General features: G+C 39.2%; 1 protein-coding gene across 1 annotated transcript in view; it reads right to left on the bottom strand.

The window, feature by feature from the left end:
* SamDC (S-adenosylmethionine decarboxylase) overlaps positions 1-19688 on the bottom strand; it is a 163385-nt gene that overhangs the window by 75289 nt on the left and 68408 nt on the right. The gene's annotated exons all lie outside the window — the stretch shown is intronic.

Below are 19688 nucleotides of genomic sequence, written 5' to 3'. Positions count from 1 at the left end.
TTTGAACTCGTCTCGTCGTGCTGATCAAGAATATATATACTTTGTATGGTCGGAGATGCTTCTTTCTATGCGTTGCACACTTCTGACCAAAATTAATATACCCTTTTTGCAAGGGCATAAAGGGAATTTTACCAGACGGAAGTTCAAAACGATCCAAGATTACCCGACTCCCAAGAGTGGCGACGAAGCCAAAAGATTCGTAGCATTTTGTAATTACTACCGCAGATTCATTCCAAACTTTGCATATCAGACACAATTTATCAATAAAGGAAAAATTTAGAATTTAACTGGGACGCAACTGTCAATCAGCTTTCGAATACTTAAAAAACCAATTATTAAGTCCGCAAATACTCCAATACCCAGACTTCAACAAACAATTTTGTATTTCAACTGATGCAGGTAAGATCGCATGTGGAGCCGTTCTCAGCCAAAAATATGATAGACTCCTATTACCCGTATCATACTCATATAAAGCATTTAAAAAGGACGAAAGCAATAAGTCAACAATTGAGAAAGAATTAACAACAATACATACAAAAAATGCTTCTGCTCTCTGACGTGACGGTCGTTAATTTTTTGTTATCTCTCAATTTTTAATTGTGCTTATTTTTTTTACGCTTTCGCTGGTGTTGTTCGCTTGACTCCCTTGTGTTTTATTTCCATAATTCGCCAAATTAATCAGTTTAAACAGAATTTTATTTTTCGTGATTAGTGCTTGGTGCATTTACTTATTTTTTATTTTTTTCTCTCGTTGCTCCCCTCATCGCCCCATCATACCATCAGTGCTAGTGGCTTTGTTGTTCTCTTTGCTTTGTGCTTGTGCTCAGCTTCTATCCCGCGGAAGGCCGCCTCTCTAAGCTCGGCTTATAACTGTTCTTGTACTCTCTGTTGTGCTGTGCACTCTAGCTGTCTCTTTGTTTTTTGTTTATTTGTAATTATTGATTTTTTATCAATAATTATCTTTCTGCTGTGTATTTAAATTTTTCTATATATTCCTATATATATATATTTTTTTTTTGCCTTGTGTTTCTTTTGGCTTTTTAATGGATTGTTGTCTACCTACTTGCAAGCATTCTGATCGTTTTGATGATATCTTGTTGGCTCTGCGATAATCTTATTCACTTAAAATGTGCTGGCCTCAATGGCCACGACTACGACATGTTTTTTGGTTTGTCTAAGCCTGAGCTTGGCTTAACGCGCTGGACTTGCCCATATTGTGCCAGCCAGCAGTTTGATTTTAGCCGTATGTATAGGGATCTTCGTTTAAAGTTTCTTTCTTTAAACAAACTGGCCAAACAGCTGTCTAACGAATGTGACTCTAGCGTACGTTTATGGTCGCAATTCAAGTTTGTTCCACCTTCTTGCCCAAAATATGTACCCTTGAGTTGCTTTAAGCAGTCGCCAGCTATCTCTATTACTTCGTCTCCCATTTTACTTTCGCCTACACCATCTTCTTGTCCCTCTTTATGCTCTTCTTTTCAGATTGAAGTACCCATTACAAGCCCTGGTGTACCTCAATCTCTCCCTTATGGGAACTCTGATCAATCACAGGATCATGCTGGCTCTCAATCACTTGCGGATCCCAATGCTCCTTCGCCTCCACTAACTGTAGTGTCTCATCGTAAACAATTATTTATTATTCTATAGGCTTGCTTCAGATACTTCTGAGTCGTATGTGGCAGCTTACATTGGTAACATATGCCCTGCTAAAGTTTTAATATAAAAGTTTAAGTTTTCTAGGCCTCGGAAAATCTCCTCTTTTAAAATTACAGTACCAAATGAGTACTTCTCAGCTATGGTTGACCCTAAGTTTTGGCCAGAGGTCCTAGTTGTACACGAGTTTGCCCCCAATAAGCGCTCTCGTCCGTTGCCTGTCCACCTTCCTAATTTATCTTCTGATTCAAAATACTAGTAACGTATGGTTTTTGCATTCATTATCAAAATGTAAGAGGACTTCTTACCAAGCTCTCGAACCTGTTCTGTGATAGCCAAACCTTTTCGGCTGACATATTAGCTTTCTCTGAAACTTGGCTTAACTCCTCTGTTTTGGATAATGAAATTCTTTCTAATAACTTTATTTCTACTAGGCTTGATCGTGTTGGTCGTCATGGCGGTGGAGTACTCATTGCTGTCAACTCGAATCTGTGTTCAAGTAATGCGCCGATTGATTTCCCCTTAGGTGTTGAGTTTATTTGCGTCGAAGTTACATGTTCTAACTATAGCTTATATATCTCTTGTTCCTTTATTCCTCCAGCTTCTGATATCATGCTCTACATGCACCATGCTGATGCTTTGCGAACTATTTGAAGTCGTCTTAAAGATCGTGATTTTCTTATAGTTTTAGGTGATTTTAACTTGGCCAATATTTCTTGGCCTGTTTATGATAATCTAACTTTCTTAATTCCTTCATCTCAACATGTTTTTCTTGATAGCATACTTGAATGTCCTTACTTACAATTCCGTTACTAATTCATTTAATAACATGTCCACTTCTCGTCGTAGATGTTTTCGTAAAACAAATTTCAATCTTCTTAACAGACTTATTTTCTCTTTTGATTGGTCGTTTTTATTTGAGTGCTGCGATATAGATTGTGCAGTGAAGTTTTTCTACTCTGCTCTTAATTCTCTAATTGATAAATGCGTTCCTTATGCGAATGTCTCTACCGTTTCCAGTCTGCTTCACACATAGGCTCTCTAATCTCCGTAACATTAAATCGAGATATTTTAAAAGATTTAAAAAAAACTGGTTCGCGACTTGACTATGCAAATTATTGTATAGCCAAATCTCAAATTTGTCTTTTAAAGACTCAATGCTACAACAACTATATCGTTCGCTATAAGGTTGAATTTTATAAGAACCCCTAAAGATTTTACATCTTTGTCAAATCCAAAAGACGCTCTAATGTACTACCTTCCACCTTCAGACTTAAGGACCAGACTGCTAATAATGATTCAGATATTGCTAAATTCTTGCAGTCGACTTATTCAACTACTAATGCTTCGCATCCCACTTTCTATCCCTTTTCAATCCCACATTTAAATTGTATGTTTTTTCCTAGTATTACTGAGGACTGTGTTTTCTCTTGCTTATCAAATATGACTTCTTCCTTCGTACACGGGCTTAATAATAATCCTAGTTGCATCCTTAAAATATGTTCGATTACCCTATCCATGCCTTTATCTCGGTTATTCTTTGTAGCTTTCCTGATATTTGGAAGGAGTCTTTTATTATTCCGCTTTTTGAAAAGGTCAACAAATCGGATATTTCTAACTACCGTGGCATTGCCAAACTTTCGGCAATACCTAAGCTGTTTGAGAAAATTATTACGTCTTCCCTTCAACACCTAAAAGTGTCAAACTGATGTTATTTATACTGATTTTAGTAAGGCTTTCGATACGGTTGATGCTTCTCACGAAACTTAAAATCACGAAACTTTCCCCGAAACTATTGGCTTGGTCGTATCTTATTGGCAGAACCCAAAAGGTGTCTTTTCGTTCCTCGATATCTAAAACTGTTCGAGTTACGTCAGGTGTACCCCAAGGCAGTCATCTGGGCCCACTGTTATTTACCTTGTTTATAAATGATTTGCCTTTGGCCTTGGCTTATTCACGCGTGCTCATGTTTGCGGATGACGTCAAGATTTGTTATTCCTATAATGATCCTTCTTTCCAACAGTACTTGCAATCAGATCTCGATGCGTTTTGTGATTGGTGCCACGTTAATAAATTACACCTTAATGCCTCTATCAGATCTCGATGCAGTCTGTGATTGGTGTCACGTTAATAATGCCTCTAAGTGCTCTTTTATGATTTTCAGTCGTTTGTCTCCGTTCCTAGCTCATTACTCTATTAAGTCTGTTCTATTAGATTGTGTACCATCATTCAAGGACTTAGGCGTTATGTTTGAGCCAAAATTGGGTCAAAGAATTTGATGATCCCTATGAAACAAAGGTTTTATACACTTCGTTAGTTCGCCCTAATCTAGAATATTGCTCGCCAATGTGGAACCCTCAATATGAAGTATACCTGCGTATTGGGAATTGTGACCCGAGACTTCGCCTACCTTTTCTGTTGTGACAGACTTCTTCTTATTAATCTTCCTTCACTTTACAAGGAAGGATGGCTTCTCTTTCTCCAAAAATCAGTCAAAAGTGAAGTCAATTCTACTAAGTTACTAGATACTCTATATTTTTGTTTGCTTGAACAATTGTATATCTACTCGATGAGTCCAGCTGCTAGCAAGTACGTCTTTTCTGAGACGAAAGGTCAGGTCAGGTCAGTTCAAGGCGGAGGTGCAGATCGATGGGATTCGCATAAGACACACACGTTCCTGCTAGTAGATCATTGCAAAATCGGAATTGAATTACTCTTGGGATATGAATTTATCTCGAAGTTTTAAGCTATTTGAGGAAGATGCTGTCATCCAAAAGCAGGTAAGTGTTTACAATGTAGCCGAAACAAACAATGACTCTGTCGTACCTTCACAGCATACTCGTGAAGCGAGAAGGCAGCTGATTGCTCGATCACGTTGAGGATAGTGCCTGAAGACAACATTAAGCCTGAGTACGGGCTAAAAATAAAATGGTGGAACCATCAAAGCTGTTCATATTTTTCTTGCATTAACTGGCTTTTTCGAAAAGATGTCGAACTTAAAATATATCTGAAAGAATAACACGCTGTTGCAGTCTTGGAAAAGGCCTTAGTGGAATGTTTTTAAATTATATCGAAGGGATTCCAGAACAGGAATACACACTGTCATATCTAAACACGGTGCTGCATTGTTACGGTGGCAAAAGGGTCAACTTTATCCCGTTCTGTTTTGGTGCAAAAAACCTCAGAGTCTGAAAGAAGCTAAGGCTATATTTCTAGCGTGCAAAAAATATCGGCAGTATATTTTTAAGCCTTTGCAAAAAGGGTATATTAATTTTGGTCAGAAGTGTTTAACGCTAGAACGAAGCATCTCCGACTATACAAAGTATTTATATTCTTGATCAGCACGACGAGACGAGTTCAAATAGCCATGTCCGTCCATCCGTCCGTCTGGATCAACGCACACTCATCCTAGACCGTAAGAGCTACAGATCTGAAATGTTGCATGTAGGCTTGTATATACTGCAGGGGTTGTATATCTCGGATCCAGCCGGATCGGACCACTTTATCATATAGCTCCCATACAAACGCCAAAGTTACCAACAGTGACTTTTCTCAATAACTTCCTTATTTTCTGAGCTATTGTCGAAAACTTAATATTAGAGTTTATTATGCCTATAAACGACTGTGCCAAGTTCGATCAAGATCGGGTGACTATATCATATAGCTCCCATAGGAACGATCTGTCGAAAACAGTGATTTTTGTAAATAACTTCGTTACATTTAAATTTAACAAATTAAACATTTGTTAGTTTAATATATCTGTTAATGACTATGCCGAATTTGATAAAGATCGCGTGACTATATCATATAACTCCCATAGGAACGATCGGTGGAAAACAGTGACTTTGATCAATATCTTAGTTATTTCCTATGCTAAGATTGTAGGCCGTTCTTTCGCAAGTTTAGCCTTTTAGAAAAAACGTTTCTTCACTATGATAGCTATAGGTAAGAAATCAGTTACAAAAAAAATGCAGTGGTATACAAACTTTGACGCGATCGCAGTTAGCCCCAGGCCTCTGGTTGAAATTAGTTTTAAGCTTGTAACCGATTGCGGCCCCGGGAGGTTGCCCAATGGGTTCTGTTGGAGTAGAAGTCCTGAATTTAAACTCATTCATTTAATTATTCTGAAATATTAACCATTATGTTAAATAGGTAAACTATCGATATATCGCAAGCTTAAAGAGAAATCCATCTTGCATCACTAATTGCTCTCTTCTTGCCCTTCACTTTTCATTATATTTTGAATATCTATCTCTCGTAGCACATTACTTTAAGATTAACTGTACCAAGAGAACACGAATGCGACGGACGCAAATAAATGTACAAACTCTATAACGTCACTTAATCTTTTCGGAAACATTGTGAAGCAACATAGGCAAAGGAAGTTATGAGGCATCGAATCTCCTAACGAACAAGCAATTTGTTAACTGGCTTAGAAATTTTACAACATTTACAACATAAGAAAAAAAGATGACATCTTAAATTCATGGGACCGTTTCAACTCTCCACATACTTCAGTAAAGTCATTGGAATAAAACATTACATATATGTACAAGAACAAAAGATTGAGTGCCTGCGCCAACTGTACATTAAGTACAGTTAAATTTGCGAACATACATATAAATTTACTCAATATTCGCGTTGGTTCTGCTACTTTGATGTGTTCCTGGAGTTTATTGAGGCATTATGGGCAAAGACTGTTCAAATTTTCCAGTAAGCTCAAAGGGAACAGACAAACTAACAAATATTATATCTCAGCGAAATCGCTTTAAAAATCATATTCAAAATTTACATGAAAAGATCATCGCTACTGGCGACCAGGAAGACGCCGATACCCTAGACTGCAGACTTTAAATACTTGAATCTCATTATCGGCAAATTACTCATATTCATACAGAAATTGAATATTTGCAGTAATTTGAATGAAACGTACATAAAAGTCAAGGTACATTTATTGTCTCTTCTACAGAGAAAATGTTCAACGGAACCAGTAATCGCATCGGATATGAGTTTCATAATTTCTGCAATGTGTCCTACAGTGGTTCACAGTCAACGATTGCCTACACTAAAATTTCCCAGTTTCGATGGCAAATATTCATCGTTTAAGAGATTCAAATCGTCTTTCCTGAATCTAATTCACAACGATCACCACATGCCAACAATTGACAAGTTCAATTATCTTCTCGAATGTTTATCAGGACCTGCACTTGAACTCGTGCAGTCGTTCCAAGTCACCGAACAAAACTACAGTCAAGTCTGGCCGCCGTGTACAGACGTGTTTCTTAATGCACTCCGCAAAAATTGAGTGTAAAAAAAGACCGCGTTTGCAAAAATTTGTGTAGGGCTCTCAGTCGCCCCAGAGACGCCTATTTACAATCATATTGCTATTAGATTGCTAAAATAGCAATTGCTAATAGCAATAAATACTAAGTTGCAACAACAAAGTGCGTAATCTTTACAAAAGACATGTCCACCAATTCGGGCCCAAGCTCTCTCGATCCCCAACAGCAACAGCTACAAGAACTAATTCTACAACAACAACGTGAGCGTCGACTCTCGGTCCAACGCAACAACGCGTACTTTTCGGTGGTGTCGCCGACCCCACTGAATGCTAGCGTAAGCAATAACACCGAAAGTGCCAGCCACTCAGCAATCAAAAGCAACTTACCGTGGAGAGAGCAGTGTGCTTCTCCATCAATAACGATAACTGGGTCACCGATTGCACCGACCAGCACCGTCAGCTCGTTGACAGCAACTACTGCAGCGTCTGCCGAAGTATTGACCTGCCTCAAGCCGTCAACGACAAGTCGCCCTGAGTCAGCCACAATAGTAAACCCAACGACTTCTGTCCAAACTGGAATGGATAGATATATTAAAATAACTAAGCGGAAGCTAAGCCCGCAAAAGAAAAAAAGTGGCAACACGCCGAAAATAACCAAACCAAATGAACGAGTAGCACCCCTTAGCGGGAATCGTTTTAAAATTCTTGACGATCAGCAAGATGATCAAGCCGGCGCTGTAGATAAAGTTAAATCGGCTAGACCACCCCCCTTATACATCCGTGGAGCCAACTGCAGCGCCCTGATTTCGAAGCTAGTAGAAATAGTAGGGGCAAATAACTTTGTTGTAACCCCTCTCAATAGGGGTAACATTAAAGAAATTAAATGCCAAACCCAAACTGAGGACAATTTCCGCATCATCGAAAAGTACCTCCGTAATGCTAACATCAACTTCTATACCTACCAACTAAAAAGCAGTAAAGGGCTCCAGGTTGTGTTGAAGGGGATTGAGCCATCGGTCCCTACTCAAGAAATAGCAGACGCGTTGGTCGAAAAAGGGTTTGCGGTCAAATCCGTTGTCAACATCATCAACAGGAACAAAGTCGCACAGCCGCTCTTTAAAATCGAGCTCCAACCAGATGCAAAGCGGTCGAAGCCAAATGAAGTGCACCCAATCTACAACCTACAGCTCCTATTGCACAGAAGAATCACCGTAGAGGAGCCCCATAAGAGACACCAACCACCGCAGTGTAAAAACTGCCAGGAATACAACCACACCTCTAACAACTGCAATCTCAGGTCAGTGTGTGTTGGCTGTGGCGAACATCATAAAGATGGCATTTGCACCAAGGACAGAAACAATGTCGCACTAAGATTATGCAGTAACTGTGGAGGGAACCACACGGCCAACTACAGAGGATGTCCTGTCTTCAAGGATCTTAAATCTCACCTAAACGGGCGCAAACCCCCAGCTGGACCAAAAATCACCGTCAACGCCTCTAAAACTACACCGGAGGTATTCTTTGCCAAGGCTGTTAGATCATCTAACTTGCCTGCTACATACAGTCCTAGTGTATCCTTCGCTAGTGTGCTCCGAACTGGACAGACGGAGCCCGCAAAAGAGACCCCGTCACTCCACCATCTACAGAATCCGCAACCTAGCGCACCAGAGCTTGGCCAGCAAATTCCAAGTGGCTTAGAAGCCCTATTGATCTCACTCAATCAAAACATGACCACTTTTATGACGTTCATGCAAAACTGTATGCAAGAACTGATGCGGAATCAAAACCTGCTTATCCAGAAGCTTATCGAGAATAAATAATGGCTTCCCTACGTCTATGTCTTTGGAATGCTAACGGCATCTCCAAGCACAAAAATGAACTGCAACTATTCCTAGACTCAAGTGAAATCGACGTCTTGCTGATTTCGGAAACACATTTAACATCAAAAAATAATTTTCAAATACCAAAATATACCTTCTATGCAACAAACCATCCAGACGGAAAAGCTCATGGCGGGGCTGGTATCCTAATCAAAAACCGTATAAAACACTCGTTCCTCAACAGATTTGAAACACAGCACCTACAAGCAACTGCTATAACCGTCCAAACCAGCTGCGGCAACACTACATTGGTTGCCCTGTACTGCCCACCACGCTTCTCAATCTCTGAAAAGGAATTTACCGATTTCTTTAACACACTCGGAGATCGCTTCATTGCAGCAGGGGACTATAACGCCAAACATACGCACTGGGGATCTCGCCTGGTAAATCCTAAAGGCAAGCAGTTGTACAACACAATAGTCAACCCTCTCAATAAGATGGATTGCGTCTCACCGGGTAGGCCTACTTATTGGCCCACAGATCCACAGAAAGTGCCTGACTTGATTGATTTCGCAGTAACCAAGAGGATTCCACGTAATCGGATCACTGCGGATACACTGCTAGATCTAACTTCCGATCACTCTCCAGTACTATTCACACTATTAACAAGACCTCAAGTACTTGATCGCCCATATAGGCTTACAAACAACAAAACAAATTGGCTTAAATTTAAAATGTACATGAGTGCCCACATTGACTGTTCGCCGAAACTGAATGCTGCAGAGGACATTGATATGTGCGTCTCTGCACTTGAGTCTATGATGGCAGCTGCAGCAAAAGTATCTACTCCACCTGCCTCTTCTTACACTAAACCTGTTGACAGGCCTACGAACCGGCGGATAGAACAATTAGTAACGGAAAAACGACGTCTAAGAAGAGAATGGCAGATTACTCGCTCACCAGCAGCAAAACTTCGCCTAAGGCATGCTAATCGCAACCTCTCCAAGGCGTTAAGACAAGAGGAAAGCTGGGCTCAAAGAAAATATATAGAAAAGCTCAGCCCAACCAGCACTAAACATCCTCTGTGGAAAGCCCACCCCACTTTAAGCGCTCCTGCAGAGACAATTTCACCGATAAGGAGTCCAACCGGTGGATGGGCCCGCAGCGACGAAGAGAGGGCATCCGTATTTGCCACACATCTTAAAATGGTTTTCCAGCCAAATCCAACATCAAACTCATCTGTACTTCCCCCTTCGAGCACACTAACGGATAGTGAGTACTCGGAACTCCAATCGGACGAGATCACTGCAGTTATTAAAAACCACATAAAGCCAAAAAAAGCCCCTGGCCATGACCTAATCACACCGAAAATGATCCTGGAACTCCCTATCATTGCCATACAATACATCTGCAAACTGTTCAACGCTATAATAAGAATTGGCTACTTCCCAAGAACATGGAAAAGGTCCACTATCATCATGATTCCTAAAGTGGGAAAGGACAAAACCCAGCCATCATCCTATAGGCCAATTAGTTTGCTGCCATGTCTTTCGAAGCTTTTTGAAAAGGTCCTGCAGATCCGACTAAACTCATTTCTGGCATCGGAGAACACAATCCCTTCACACCAGTTCGGCTTCCGCGAAAAACATGGTACAATTGAACAAGTCAATCGCATAACATCCGAAATACGAACAGCATTCGAACTAAAAGAATACTGTGCGGCTGTCTTTCTCGACGTTGCCCAGGCTTTCGATAGAGTTTGGCTGGAGGGTCTGATGTTCAAAATCCGGCAAAAACTGCCACAGTACACCCACAAACTCATGGAATCTTACCTTTACAATAGGCAATTCGCTGTAAGATGTAATGGCTCCGTCTCGGCTGATTTTGAAATCAAAGCTGGTGTACCGCAAGGCAGTGTACTCGGCCCATTGCTCTACCTACTGTACACTGCAGACTTACCAACGAGTTTAGGACTTACAACGTCCACTTTTGCCGATGACACGGCAATCCTCAGCAGATCCAAATGCCCAATACAAGCCTCTGCAAAATTAGAGGAACACCTCAAGGTGGTAGAGGAATGGCTAGCAACCTGGCGTATCCGGGTCAACGAGCAGAAATGCAAACATGTTACATTTACGCTTAACAAAAGAATCTGTCCAGCTCTAATGCTAAACAACGTACCAGTTCCTCAAGCCGAGGATGTCACTTACCTTGGCATCCACCTAGACAGAAGACTAACTTGGCGCAAGCACATCGAAGCAAAAAAGTCACAGCTTAAACTGAAAGCAAGTAGCCTACATTGGATCATCAATGCTCGGTCCCCTCTACGTCTGGAATATAAAGTCCTCCTATACAACACCGTACTGAAACCCATCTGGACTTACGGAGCCGTACTATGGGGGAAGGCAAGTACCAGCAATGTCGATATTATACAAAGAGCGCAGTCGAAAATTTTAAGATCAATCACGGGGGCCCCGTGGTACATACGGAACGACAACATTCAAAATGATCTAAATATACCTAGCGTAAAATCTGAAATAGGTAGTCAACAACTAAAGTATTCTGCGAAACTGGATGCACACCCAAATGTTCTTGCCAATTCCCTTACGCGAACTAATAATAGAACTCGTCTTAAAAGAAATGACAGACCAACCCAATAACAAGTGATTCGGGCCGCCTGCAATATCCCCAGGATTTATCTTAAGTACTAGATTAAGAAAAATATCTCAAACTTGTTGTTAGGCTCTAATTTAAGAGTAGATTCAACAAATATATATTAATCGTTAAAAAAAAAAAAAAAAAAAAGTCTGGTCAAGATTAGACGCTACGGCAACGACGTTCTAATTTTCATAATTGTATATCGTTTACCATTAGTCAAGCAAACAGAGGCAAGACTTCTGCAGAAGCTTATCGATAATGCTTCCGCTATACGCGGATCACTTCTTACACTAGGATCAACTGAGGAAATAATGAATAACATCATGATTCACTTACTTCCTACAAAGGTGGATGCTGAGACCAAAGGCGTTTACGACAAAAAGCAATGTTTCGTTATGCTTTCAACGTGGTAGGAATTCTGCACAATTTTCCATCGCCGCTGCCAGTTCATCCAGCATTACTTCCAATTTAGACCGCGAAGACCAAAAGGCAGAAATTACACTTGAACTGATTTAATTTTGCTTTATGCAAGATCCGTACTCGAAGATAGGACGGACTAATGAAGTAAACAGAATTTTGGTTGTGTACGGATCGTCACATTCTTTTGAGCATCCTCTCACAAACCCAAGAACACTCATAGCTTTTCTAACAGTAGTGGAAATATGAGGATTAAAAGTTAATTTATGGTCCATAAATACGCCTAAGTAGCTGAAAAACAGAAACTAACTTTTAGAGCCAGTTAGGTACAATAAGTTGATTTCACTCTGGAGGTTAATAAGATCGGATTGAAGCAGGCAAGAAGACGATAGGTCTTTATAACTGAGACATATCTTAAGATCATCAGTATACATAAGCGCTCGTAAAAGTGAAGCCAAGTTTCAGCGAAAGGAAGAGTATAAAAGTCAAAAGCTAAACTACCAACATCGAGTTTATAAAATTTAAACTTTTCACTCGTTGCAGAGGACGGACGTTTTTTTTGCGCTTATCAAATTTTATTTTTTTCTCGCCATTAAATACTTTTCTATAACTTTTAATCTCGTTATAGGTTTAATAATAATTTCAGCATCCGAATTTTATTTTCATTTCGCGAATTCTTGCAATCGACTTTGTGTTTTTGTTTAAATTTACATAAATTAAAACATACAACAATACTTGCATTAGCGGTGTTGTTGTTTTGCTTATCTCTTTTGCCTTTTTGTCTTTACCGTTTTAACTAACTCTCGCGCTCTTGAGTACAAATTGTTGCTGCATGTGTTCAATTTAACGCGCTCTCCCGCTCTTTCCTATTCTCTTGCTCTCGTCTTTTGCCCACCCGCGACTCTGTGATACGTGTTTTTTGTTTTTGCGCATTCTTGCTCTTTTAATTCTTTAGTTGTGAAGGCTTACTCTGCACATTAACCCTTTTGTCAGAACTGGTCAGTATATTCTTATACACAGATTTTTTACCTTTAGAATTTGTATTTTTTTTTTTTTTTTATTCCTTTTTTAATTAAATTAATCTTTTTGATAAAATGGTGGTCTGCTCAAAAAATAATTGCATAGTTGCCACTAATGCGGTTGACTCCCATGATTATATTCTTTGTTGTTTGTGTGACAATGCGGTTAACGTTAAGTATGCAGGTTATACAGCCAGAATCAAGGAGTCTATTGCTAAAGGTGGTGGCTTAAAATATGGATGTGATGATTGCCGGGAGGTTAAGAATGAGATGCGTTCTTTCATGAGGCGGACTAGAGATAGTTTTGACTCTTTAGGGCAGGTTTTAATAAACTCCAAGCGGAGTTTACTGCGGTGCAGACTCAGTTCAGAAGCTTATCGCTTATGAATGAGTCTCCGAAACGTAAAAGAACCAGTCCTTGGGGTGTTTCTTTATCTGTTGACCGGCCTCATGCACCGTCCACTCCTAATGTACAGCAATTGATATCGTTTAAGAGCTCGGTTGTGAATGCTATTAGTAAGGAATAACCTATACCACCTGGGAATGATCTCTTAAATACGATGCCTATTGTGTGTCCGATGTGTCCGGGCAATTACCCATTTCAATGGAAATTGCCGATAGTTCTAAAAGTATCGAGGGCCCCGTAACAAGTTGACTGCTGCAATGGGTGACTTGTCTAACGTTGCTGCTGCGGCTGAAGCTTCGGGACCGCGGCCTATCGTTGGCACACACGAAAGAAACGTATATTTGTTTCTAGGCTAGACCCTGTTGTCACTTCTGATGATGTAATAGCCTATATTCGGAAGAAAGTTAACGTCTCGAATATTTATTTTATTTATTTATTTATTTATTTACGTCAACTAACACAGCAGTCGACGAAAAAGCTTAAGCTTAAGACAGATAGTAATTAAATGAAGAAGGTAGCTTAGCTTTATACACAACTAAGCATCCCCGACCCGGTGGAGGTGTTTTATTTGCACAAGGTGCCAGCTATGCCCCGATTCACAGCCAATGTGATCAGGAATGAGTTGTAGTCAATCCAAGTCCAGAATATTTTTATTGGTTTCGCTGTAGATGATTAAAAAGTATAGCGCGAAGAGAAGTGACAAAAAGATGAGGAGAGATAAAGTAAGAAAGGTTGTTAAAAGATTGGCAAAGAACACGAAAATGTTCGTGAAGAGAGTAGTTAGTCAGACATCTACTAAGGTGAATGGGAAAAAAGTTTCTGGTCCGAGGTGAGGGAACACAAAAATATAGCGTATATAGTAAATTGGTAGAAATGACTTCGCCGTTGACTAGTTTATGGAGAAAGAGAATGCCAAAAACAAGCCTACGGTTATAAAGTGAAGGAAGATTAATAAGAAGAAGTCTGTCAGAATAAGAAGGTAGGCGAAGACGAAGCGCAAACTTAAGGAATTGCTTCTGTACCGATTCAATACTACGCTGGTGAACATCATATTGCGGGTTCCACACTGGCGAGCAATATTCTAGAGTAGGGCGAACTAACGAAGTGTATAAAACCTTTGTTACATAGGGATCATCAAATTTTTTGGCCCAACGTTTAATGAAGCCAAGAAGGCTGCATGCTCTATTCACAATAGAAGAAATATGAACATCAAATAAAAGTTTTCGGTCAAACATAATGCCTAAGTCTTTGAATGATGGTACACAATCTAACAGAACAGACTTAATAGAGTAATGAGCTAGGAGCGGAGACAAACGACTGAAAGTCATAAAAGAACACTTAGAGGCATTAAGGTGTAATTTATTAACGTGGCACCAATCACAGAACGCATCAAGATCTGATTGCAAGTACTGTTGAAAAGAAGGATCATTATAGGAATAACAAATCTTGACGTCATCCGCTTTATGAGCACGCGTGAATGAGCCAAGGCCAAAGGCAAATCATTTATAAACAATGTAAATAACAGTGGGCCCAGATGACTGCCTTGGGGTACACCTGACGTAACTCGAACAGTTTTAGATATCGAGGAACGAAAAGACACCTTTTGGGTTCTGCCAATAAGATGCGACCAAGCCAATAGTTTCGGGGGAAAACCCATGATTTTAAGTTTCGCGAGAAGTATAGAATGATCAATCATATCGAAAGCCTTACTAAAGTCAATAACATCAGTTTGACACTTTTTACGGAAGCCATGGTGTACAAGGGTAGTCAATTCTAAAAGGTCGGTAAGCGACGAACCACAGGGAAGACGTATCAATTTTCTCAAACAGCTTAGGTATTGCCGAAAGTTTGGCAATGCCACGGTAGTTAGAAACATCCGATTTGCCACCCTTTTTACAAAGTGGAATAATAAAAGACTCCTTCCAAATATCAGGAAAGCTACAAGTCTCACTCGATATAAAGAATAACCGAGCTAAAGGCTTAGATAGGGAAATCGAACACATTTTAAGGATGCAACTAGGTATATTATCAGGCCCGGAAACGAAGGAAGACGTCATAGATGACAAGCTAGAGATAATACAGTCTTCAGTAATACTGGGAAAAAACATACAATTTAAATGTGGGATTGAAAAGGGATAGGGTGTGGGAACCGAAACAGTAGTAGAATAAGTCGACTGAAAGAATTTAGCAAACAGATCTGCAATATCTGAATCATTATCTGGTCGTTAAGTCTGAAGGTGGAAGGTAGTACATTAGATCGTCTTTTGTATTTAACAAAGTTGTAAAATCTTTTGGGGTTCTTATAAAATTCAACCTTACAGCGAACGATATAGTTGTGGTATCATTGAGTCTTCAAAAGACAAATTTGATATTTGGCTATACAATAATTTGCATAGTCAAGTCGCGAACCAGTTTTTTTTAAATCTTTTAAAATATCTCGATTTAATGTTAAGGAGATTAGAGAGCCTATGTGTGAACCAGACTGAAAACGGTAGAGACATTCGCATAAGGAACGCATTTATCAATTAGAGAATTAAGAGCAGAATAGAAAAACTTCACTGTACAATCTATATCGCAGCACTCAAATAGAAATGACCAATCAAAAGAGAAAATAAGTCTGTTAAGAAGATTGAAATTTGTTTTACGAAAACATCAACGACGAGAAGTGGACATGTTATTAAATGAATTAGTAGTGGAATTGTAAGAAATAGTAACTTCAATGGTAGGGTGATAAGGATCTTCAGGTTTCACTAGGGCCTGTGTTTGTGATACAGCACTAACAGTGGGATCCGTGTCAAAAACAAGATAAAGGATTTTTTTAGAAGAGCTAAGAAAAGAATTCAACTGATATAGCGGACATTCAAGTATGCTATCATAAAAACATGTTGAGATGTAGGAATTAAGGAAGATAGATTATCATGAACTGTCCAAGAAATATTAGGCAAGTTAAAATCACCTAAAACTATAAGAAAATCACGATCTTTAAGACGACTTAAAATAGTTCGTAAAACATCAGCATAGTGCACGTAGATCATGATATCAGAGGCTGGAGGAATATATGAACAAGAGATATATAGGCTATAGTTAGAACATGTAACTTCGACGCAAATAAACTCAACACCTAAGGGTAGATCAATCGGCACCACACTTGAACACAGATTCGAGTTGACACCACCGCCACGACGACCAACACGATTAAGCCTATAAGAAATTAAGTTAATAGAAAGAATTTCATTATCCAAAACAGAGAATTTAAGCAAAGTTTCAAAGAAATGTCAGCCGAGAAGGTTTGGCTATCACAGAACAGGTTCGAGAGCTTGGTAAGAAGTCCTCTTACATTTTGATAATGAATGCAAAGACTAGACGTTATTAGATTTTTGAAGCAGAAGATAAATTAGGACGAGAGCGCTTATTGGGCGCAAACTCGTGTACAACTAGGCCCTCTGGCCAAAAATTAGGGTCAACCATAGCTGAGAAGTACTCATTTGGTACTGTAATTTTAAAAGGGGAGATTTCGCGAGGCCTAGAAAACTTAAGCTTTTATATTAAAACATTAGCAGGGCAAATATTACCAATGTAAGCTGCCACAGACGACCCAGAAGTATCTGGAGCAAGCCTATAGATAAATAATTTTTTGCGATGAGGCACAACAGTTAGTGGAGGCGGAGGAGCATTGGGATCCACAAGTGATTGAGAGCCAGCATGATCCTGTGATTGATCAGAGTTCCCGTGAGGGATAGATTCAGGTACACCAGGGCTTGTAATGGGTACTTCAATCTGAAAAGAAGAGCATAAAGAGGGACAAGAAGATGGTGTAGGCGAAAAAAAATGGGAGACGAAGTAGAGAGCTAGCGACTGCTTACGAGGCAACTCAAGGGTACATTTCTTGTGCAATTTCTCAGAAGGTGGAACAAACTTGATATGCGACAATAAATGAACGCTAGAGTCACACTCGTTAGACAGCTGTTTGGCCAGTTTGTTTAAAGAAAGAAACTTTAAACGAAGATCCCTATACATACGGCTATAATCAAGCTGCTCAGGCTTAGACACAGACAAACCAGAAAATTTGTCGTAGTCGTGGCCATTGGGGCCAGCACATTTTAAGTGAATAAGATTATCGCAGAGCCAACAAGATATTGCTCTATACTGATCATCAAAACGATCAGAATGCTTGCAATTAGGTAGACAACAAGCCATTGAAAAGCCGAAAGAAACACAAGGCAAAAAAAATATATATATATAAGAATATATAGAAAAATTTAAATACACAGCACAAAGATAATTATTGTTAAAAAATCAATAATTACAAATAAAACAAAGAGACAGCTAGAGTGCACAGCACAACAGAGAGTGCAAGAACAGTTACAAGCCGAGCTTTGAGAGGCGGCCTTACAAAAGTGATTACGCGGGAGAGAAGCTAAGCACAAGCACAAAGCAGAGAGAACAACAAAGCCACTAACACTGATGGTATAATGGGGTCGATGAGGGGAGCAACTGCAGAAGCAGTGACGAAAGAAAAAAAATAAGTAAATGCACCAAAAACTAATCACGAAATAGAAAAAACTGTTTAAACTGATTAATTTGGCGAATTATGGAAATAAAACACAAGGGAGTCAAGCGAACAACACCAGCGAAAGCGTAAACAAACTAAGCACAATTAAAAATTGGGAGAAAACAATAAATATTAATAAAAACTCAGGAGCTATGCAAAAACACGACCGTCACGTCATCCTATCCCATTTAGTTAATAGATAGCTATAGTATTATTTGTTTGTCTGTTTTTTCTATTGTGCATTTGTCCACGAGATTCGTGCCGTGCGGTATACGGCTGCACCCCTCGCTCGGTCGGGTGGGAGGTGGGCAGTTATCTGCTTGGGCTCGCGCGTAACAGGCTTTGTCCTGGTGTCGTAGGGGCCACTTGAACGTACTGCTCATAGTATCGTCAACGTCCGCTAATAAACCGTTAGTTCTGATATTCCAGATTTAGGGACGAAATTTGTTCTTTGACTTGCCAGCAGATGTTGACTAGCCAAAAGGAACGTTTTTAGAAGATGATGAAGCGAAAGCAGTCTAATCCTGGGCTAATTTTTCTTTTTTGATAAAATTTTTTTTATATAATAAATTGTTTAAGAGCTTTACATCGATCGAGTTGCCGACGGACTAAAAGAAATAGTTCATAAATTTTCGCATATCAAAGCCACAACACGAATTACAGCCCCATTTAAGACCACAATCTTATGCAATACAATCCCGGACTTTGACTGCACAACCGGCTCATTTAAAGTGCAGTAAAGAAAGTCTTCACTGGTCTGAATGGATTATTGAATGGATTATATTTGCAGCGGACAGACATATATAAAAAATTTTAAATCAAAATGTAAATAAGGAAAAATATATATAAAACCCAAAGAAAAGGCTAACTGCAATATCAAATGTCAAAGAAGCTAACTTCGGTTGGGCAAAAGATTGCAGTCATTGGCAATAATATTTTTACATGTTTGAAATTTCTATTCTTCTTTCCCCAGGCCCTCTGCAAACCAATTGTATGTGTGCATGCCACGTGAAATAGACCATGACAAAAACATAAATTTTCTATATTAAGGCAACAAATAGCCAAGTATTGGTTCGAGAAATAATCAGCAGATAGATAGTTCATCAATGCAACTCTCATATTTACAGACAGTTGAAGTTTCTTTATATATCGCCACAGATTTGATGCTTTGAGGCAAGCGTTTATTTCGTCGGCAGCAGAAGATCTTGGAATGACTGGTAGGGTTTGAGGTATATCGTTAGATAATAAAATCATTGCACCACCAAAACAACTCGAATTATTACGCAGATCTTTCAATGGTCGGTCTAGTGCTTTTAATGCGCGTTTGTGCGCCATTGTTCACTCATTGTTCATTGTTCATTAGATGATTTTTGATGCTTCTAAAACGTTGGTCATTGCAAAGTGTTTCGAAATGTTGCATGTCGGTTGTTAAGTAGTTTGGCCGAAATTAACGATATAAGGAATATCTTCCCAGTTCCACCGGCTCCAAAAAAAAAAAAAAAAGCCACAATTTCCATCATCAATTGTATGTATCATAGACTTACCTCAGCTTAGGATTCAGCAATGTCACATTCGATTGAACTGAATGGATTAATTCATGTGGATCATATTCACGTTCACGTTCCAATATATATTTATATATAAAAAAAAATCGGTTTTGAATAACACGATATTACAACTTGTACTATGTCACTGCACAAAACACAATATTCGAATTTTTAGTATGTCACTGTAAAAAATGCGATAGTTTTCACAAAATATATGGTATATTACAGAGCACTATAATGACATTAAAACAACAGTGACCTTTTTTCAAATTAGAAAACGTTTGTTTTAAAGCGTTTTCCGGGAATTATTTATTGTTTTTATACACTTGCAAAAA

This window comes from Drosophila tropicalis, unplaced genomic scaffold, assembly GCF_018151085.1.
Source record: "Drosophila tropicalis isolate 14030-0801.00 unplaced genomic scaffold, ASM1815108v1 contig_1002, whole genome shotgun sequence".
Classification (NCBI taxonomy): domain Eukaryota; kingdom Metazoa; phylum Arthropoda; class Insecta; order Diptera; family Drosophilidae; genus Drosophila; species Drosophila tropicalis.
Note: the sequence above shows the minus strand (reverse complement) of the source record. Positions and strands in the feature narration are given on the sequence as shown.